This window comes from Cebus imitator, unplaced genomic scaffold, assembly GCF_001604975.1.
Source record: "Cebus imitator isolate Cc_AM_T3 unplaced genomic scaffold, Cebus_imitator-1.0 Scaffold679, whole genome shotgun sequence".
Classification (NCBI taxonomy): domain Eukaryota; kingdom Metazoa; phylum Chordata; class Mammalia; order Primates; family Cebidae; genus Cebus; species Cebus imitator.
In genome coordinates, this window is record NW_016107994.1 from 657471 (window position 1) to 663697 (window position 6227).

The 6227-nt window shown below is 48.6% G+C and overlaps 1 protein-coding gene across 2 annotated transcripts in view; it reads left to right on the top strand.

The window, feature by feature from the left end:
- The first annotated feature begins 220 nt into the window (after positions 1–220).
- Positions 221–6227, top strand: part of SLC34A2 (solute carrier family 34 member 2) — a 23482-nt gene continuing 17475 nt past the window's right edge. The window contains exons 1-2 of one of the 2 annotated variants that reach the window (XM_017518412.2): positions 380–487; positions 5076–5168. The gene's annotated coding sequence lies outside the window, so the exon portion shown is untranslated. Of the gene's footprint in view, positions 488–5075; positions 5169–6227 lie in introns of both variants that reach the window. The other variant, XM_017518411.2, reaches the window with a different exon arrangement.

Here is a 6227-nt window from a genome sequence, read left to right on the forward strand (position 1 = left end):
AGCTGAACAATCCAAGCTTTGTTTCGAGGGCTTTATCCCTGACTTTCCAACTGGCTTTTTATCTGTGTCTTCCTGTCTCTTGAAAGGAAGGCCGGGCCGGGCAGTCCCGCTACCCACCACGTGCGGGAATCCTGTGCGGACCCAGTCGGGGCGGGAGAGGGCGCGCGCCAGCCAGGCCATAGCGCGCGGGACGCCGACCGGGCGCGGGGCGGTTCGGGGCGGTTCGGGCCCGTTCGGGCGGCAGGGCCCGTCGGAGCCTTTCTCCCCGCAGCCTGGCTGGCCGCGCAGCGGGCGAATTCGCGATGGGCTCATTAAGGCGGCAGGTAGGCAGTGCCCCGGCGGCGGCGGCAGGCGGTCCTGGAATGTGGAAGGGGCGTGATGACAGCGGCCGCCGGCCTCTTTGCGCAACACCTTCTCCATATATACCCGGGGCGCCGCGCTCCACCTGGCCGCCGCCTCCAGCCCAGCACCTGCGGAGGGAGCGCTGGTGAGTACCGCCGCCGGGGCCTCCTCCTCGCTCTTTCAAGGACTTTGATTCTCTTAGTCTTGTCAATAACCCTCGATGCTGACTTCAAGGCACTTGGCTGGCTTTGGGCAGCAGAAGTGAAAAAACAAAACAAAGCAAAACAAAAAGCTTTCCACAATGTTCAAGTTTTCTTCTGGTTTTTTTGGAGACGGAGTCTCTGATCCCCAGGCTGGAGTGCAGTGGCGGGATCTCAGCTCAGTGCAACCGCCGCTGCCCGGGTTCAAGCCATTCTCCTGCCTTAGTCTCCCGAGTAGCTGGGACTACAGGTGCCCGCCACCACGCCAGCTAATTTTTTGTGTTTTAGTAGAGACGGGATTTCACCATGTTGCCCAGGCTGGCCTTGAACGCCTGAGCTCAGGCAATCCACCTGCCTCTGCCTCCCAAAGCGCTAGGATTACAGGCGTGACTCACCGAGCCCGACCTGTTTTCTTCTTAATGTTACGGTTATTGCGTTTATTACAGCTCTTACTGCTACACTGTTACTATTGACAGTGTTATCAATCAGCCACACTTGCAGATTCTAAAATAATAGCTGTTTTGAGAGTCGTGGTTTAGAAGAGGAAAGACCCAGGTGATAGTGTTGTATTTGACCGAGTGTAGAAAGTTATCACAAGACAAAAGTATGCCAGATTGCAGGGTCATTTATTATGCCGGCGACCACAGAGGACTCACGTCTCTCCAACCTGTGGCGGCAACAGGAGGGTGCCACGATTTTTTATACCCGAAAAACCACCTTGGGAGTGGGGGTGAGGGGCAGGGATGGGGATGAAAAGGCTTCACGCATTCCGAGGGCTAGTGGATTCTGTAAATTACCTCCTGGGCAGAGATGAGGGTGGGGGTCTCCGGACATTCCAAGGGATGGGGACTTGCCACAGGAGCCAGGTTGGAACTAGCTTGGGCTGCTTAGTCTGGCAATTGCCGGTAAGCAAAGGCTAGCAATTCTGGCAGTTACTGATAAGAAAAGGTAAACAGCTTTACATAGTTTTGAAGAACAAACTAACAGTTCTATTTACAGAGGCCAAGGACAGTAGTTATTGTGAGGAGAATGGGGCAGCCATTTCAACTTATCTTAAAAACAGTTTTGCATTTTATAAAATAGTTTTGCTCTGGTTCTGGCTCTAGGCCAGCACAATATCACAATAGAAGGCTCCACCTAGGGATCAGGGTGACTGGGCTCTTTGTGGCGGGGTCACCAACTAGCCATGTGACTTAACGCCAGTCCCCGTGAGCCCCTGGGCTGCAGCCTTCCACCTTTTATAAGAAGAGGAATGAGACATCTCAGGGCCATGAAAATTCTAGGTTTATGGTGGCTGCCTGGCGATGGGACACTCTCCGCCTCGCAAGTGTGACTCCCCCGTAATGCAGTACTTCTTTGCCGTTATTTAAGATGACTAGGAGACAGTTTTAGTTTGTTTCTATTGGGGCCCGTGGTGATCAGCAAACGGTCTGTCATTTAGCTGTCTTGGGGAGCAAAGCTCGAAATTTCTGTTTTCCAAGCCAGAGGCAGGTGAGCAGGCTAGAGAGATGACTTACAAGGAGATGTGCACTTGATTGGTTGGGTTCTGGGAATGGGCATCCTCAGGCCAGAAAGTGAGGGCTGCATGGCATGGAGTTAGTTCAGGCTCCCTGGAGTGGCGCCTGCCACCGGTGGCTGGCATGGAGCTGGAGAGCGTTGGAATCTTGTTTTCTTTGAGGAGGTCCTTTTCTCAAACATGTTGACTTCATGGAAGCAGCTTGTGGATTTCATCACTCTGAGTCCCCTTTTCCTGTTGAGGTACACCAGGGGACTTCTGTGTTAGCTGTGATAGCTCTGGGCCTTGTTGTTCTGTTCTTTTTCCTGCTTCCCTTGTGTGATGGCAGTTCTTTAACGTGTCCTGGGTTGGGTATTCTTGTAAAACTGTGTCTGTAGGAGTGGCTGTTGTTTCAGATTGTTAAAAAAAAAATAAAAATAAATAAAAATAAAAAGACTGGATCTTTTGTCCCATGCCAGCTGATCGTGATCTTCTCTGCTTTTGTAATTTGGGGAATGGGTGATAAGAAGGGCGTGCTTTGTAAAAGATTTGGATGCTAAACAAATTGCCCCATCCAAAACTCTCCCCAGATTGCTCAACCATCTCACTGCAGCAGTCCCCCGTGGTATGAGGATAGGCCTCTGATTGTTGCCGTTAGACACAAAGGAGACATAAAAATAGCCCGAATTCAATGTAATGAGGAAACAGCCTCTCAGATTCAGAGTGCTTTGGAATAAACTGGGCTTTAATAACCAGTTTCAGGCATCTTCCACCCCTCTATCCTCACTCACACCCCCACTTCCATTCTGGGGACAGCGAGGAACAATCAGGACATCCCAGGGAATTTATTCATCTCAGTGAATTTTAAAAATGCAAAGGTACAAAAAGAGTGCCGAAAAGCTTGCAGCATGTTTAAGATGTTTATGTTTACACATTTAACTGCTTTAAACCCCCAATACGATGCAGCATAATTGGTATAGTTACAAGTTAATTACAGAATTTATTTGACCATATCATAAATACAAATTGAAAGTGCATGGTGAGGGTGGTTTGGTAATATGGTCCAAGTTTAAAGTGATAGAATAAATGTCTTTAAAATTTTATTAGTGCGTCACATCAAAAATGTAAACTGAAGTTATCTGTCAATGTGAGGCCCAGGACAGTTGCTTCCTGGGCTCCTCTCATCGCTACTGCCACTATGTCCTTGAAGAGATTATTTTTAGCAGTGACACTTTTTTAGAAACAGGCTCTCGCTATGTTGTCCAAGCTGGTCTGAAACTCACAGGCTCAAGGGTCTCTCCCCCATTGGCCTTGTGAAGTGCTGGGATTACAGGTGTGAGCCCCCACCCTTAGCCTATAGGGGTGATTATTTTTCCTTGTGATGGCTGTAAGGGAAGCTGAGGAAAAGGAGACATCACCCTCTTGGGAATTTTTGAAGGATGGGGTCATTCTTTCAAAGTACAAGCAATTTTCCAGTCTGGCTAACATGGTGAAACCCTATCTCTACTAAAAATACAAAAACATTAGCTGGGCGTGGTGGCAAGCACCTATAATCCCAGCTACTTAGGAGGCTGAGGCAGGAGTATCTCTTGAACCCAGAAGGCGGAGGTTGCAGTGAGCCAAGATCTCGCCACTGCACTCCAGCCTGGGCGACAGAGCAAGACTCCATCTCAACAAAGAAAAAAAAAATACAAGAAAGTTTTCTTGGGCATCCTGAGAACACGGGCCTGCATGAGATTAAATTATTTCTGCAGTGCTGTGTTGCCTATGTGATTTGAAGCAATCAATTTCTTTGTGGCTCAGTTTTTCCCTCTGTTATGAGGGAATGTTCATTCTAAAGGAGACTCTAAGTTTACATCAATACATGAAATGCTGAGAGTTAATCTGTGCACCAATTTGCAAGTGCCGGGCACAAAGTGCCTCAGAAACACTGCTGGCTACTGTGTGCCCAGCACTGTCCTATGTGCTGGGGATATGATGGCCACACTGTACCCCCTGTGCTTGTGAAGGCCACCGTCTGCTGGGAGACTGTGTCTGTGTCCTGGTTCCTCCCAGGACCACTGCCCAGGGCTTCCTTCTCTCCCAGTTTCTTCAGATGTCCTTGACTGCGGCTCTGAGCACAAGGGGCCCCAGAACAGGTCTTGGCTGAAGAAGCCCAAACAATGTGATCGTAGGGCTTGGGTGACTGCCAGGTGCCCTACATTCTCCTGCTTCCGAGTCAAGGAAGTTCCTCTCCTGGGTCTTCCAGAAAGAATCAGAGCTCTTTTTGGCAGTGGGTACCCATGCGCTGCAGGAAGTGGAGCCAAGAGGGTGAGGTACACAGGCAGCTCAGTTATAGAAGCCATTGGGGGCCCCGGGGGAGCAGGTGTGTGAGCACTGGGGGCCTCCTACTCTCCTCCTGGGGCTATAGTAAACAGCTTCCAACTGATGACTTCTCTCTTCCTCTGCTGCTGCTGGTGGGTGGCAAGAATGTGCTGGAGTGAGGCCTTGGGAAAGCTGGGAGAGAACAACAAGGCAACGGTTGTGCCAGGGCTATGGGAGTGGGAGAAATGCTTTAGAGGGGCTCAGAGCTCCAGGGTACATTCTGTAATACTGAGTATTTAAATACCATTTTAATACTGCCCCCGCCCCCCCATCAGCCATTACAGTGTTCTTGGGCGGGCATTTCCAGCATCTGCATGACCACGTGGCAGTGACCTGTAGACATGGCAATGTCCCAAAACACTGAGTCCCCAGTGTGCCTAGACCTAAGGCCCCTGGGTGCCCTGGTGCTTCGGGGGCTGGAAGATTCCTCCTCCCTTTGCCCCTGGCTGGGAGATTTATGGAAAAGCTTCTGGCATTGGAGCCAGCAGTCTCGGGTTCAGACCCTGACACCAGCCCCAGGTAGCTGGGGGCAAGCTTCTTTGCTTCTCTGTGCCTCAGTTTCTTTGTCTGTACAGTGAGATGAAAAATTCCTTCTTTGTTAGATTTAATGGGTTCGCACACTGCACAGCATGCTCCCCTGCCACAAAACAAACATTAGCATCTTCTCCTCAGAGGCTTTGGGTTCATTTGTTCAAATATTGACTGAGATCCATGACCATGCTGAGCATTGGAGATGAAGAGCTTATGGTCTGGGGTACGCAACGGAGGTGAGGCCATTTATTGTTCATGACACAGTGCATTTCCTCGTCGTGTCGTGAGCAATAAACAAGAGAGTTCCGAGTGTTTACTCTGCCAGGCACCGAGCTGTAGCCTCACCTGCATGTATTAACCAATTAGTCCTCATAACAGCTCAGTAAGAGAGATGGTCTATTGTGCCCATTTTTGAAAGGATGAAACTGAAGCCCGGAGTGGCTCAGGGCTGCATATAGTGAGGGGCAGGCCTCTGCAGAGCCAGCCCCCGTCCACTGTGTGATTCCCTCCCTTCAGGTGTCACTGAACCATCTTGTCTTTGTGGGCTTAGGGGTTGAGCTGTATCTTTTAAAAGAATTTGGAAATTTTTGAAGAAAATTTAAAAAATCACCCACTGTCTCACCACCCACTTTAACCCCAGAGAACATTTCTGGATCTTGTCTGGCTTGTTGAGATGATGCTGTGAAGGGAACAGAGAAATGCTTTATATTCACAGTTTATCTAAAGCATTTTTCTGTGGTTTTGCTGATTCAGTGTAACCTTTTTAATGGCATGCTCTTACAGTGCATGACGTACCGTAGTAGAGTAAGTTCTCTTATTTTAATTTTTATTTTTCAACACTGTAAATGACAGAGCAGCAAATATCTTTTTGGCCTACATTGCATTCATTCTGTCATAGATATGCCTGGCAGAGCTCAAGATCTCAAAGATGAAGTGATAATTGAGACAAAGTCCCCTTTTTGGTTGGGTTTGCAGTCTGGTAGGCGGGAAATAGGCTGAAGAGGAAAGAAGTCAGGTGGACTTAGGTTCTAGGAAGCCCTCTTGGAAGAGGTGATCAGAGTAAGTCAGGTATTTCTAATTTTCTGAGCAAAGATTCCTAGCTTCCTGACTTCTAGAAGTGAAATGACTAGGTCAAAGATGTATGATAAATGTAAGGACCTTCAGCCGTTTTGCCAACTTTTCCATAGCCAGTGTTCAACTCATAACATCTTCTGCAGCATAGCATAACAGACTTAATTTCTTTTCTTTTTTTTTTTTGCTACTTTGAGAGTTGTCATTGTTTTAGTTGGTTAGTT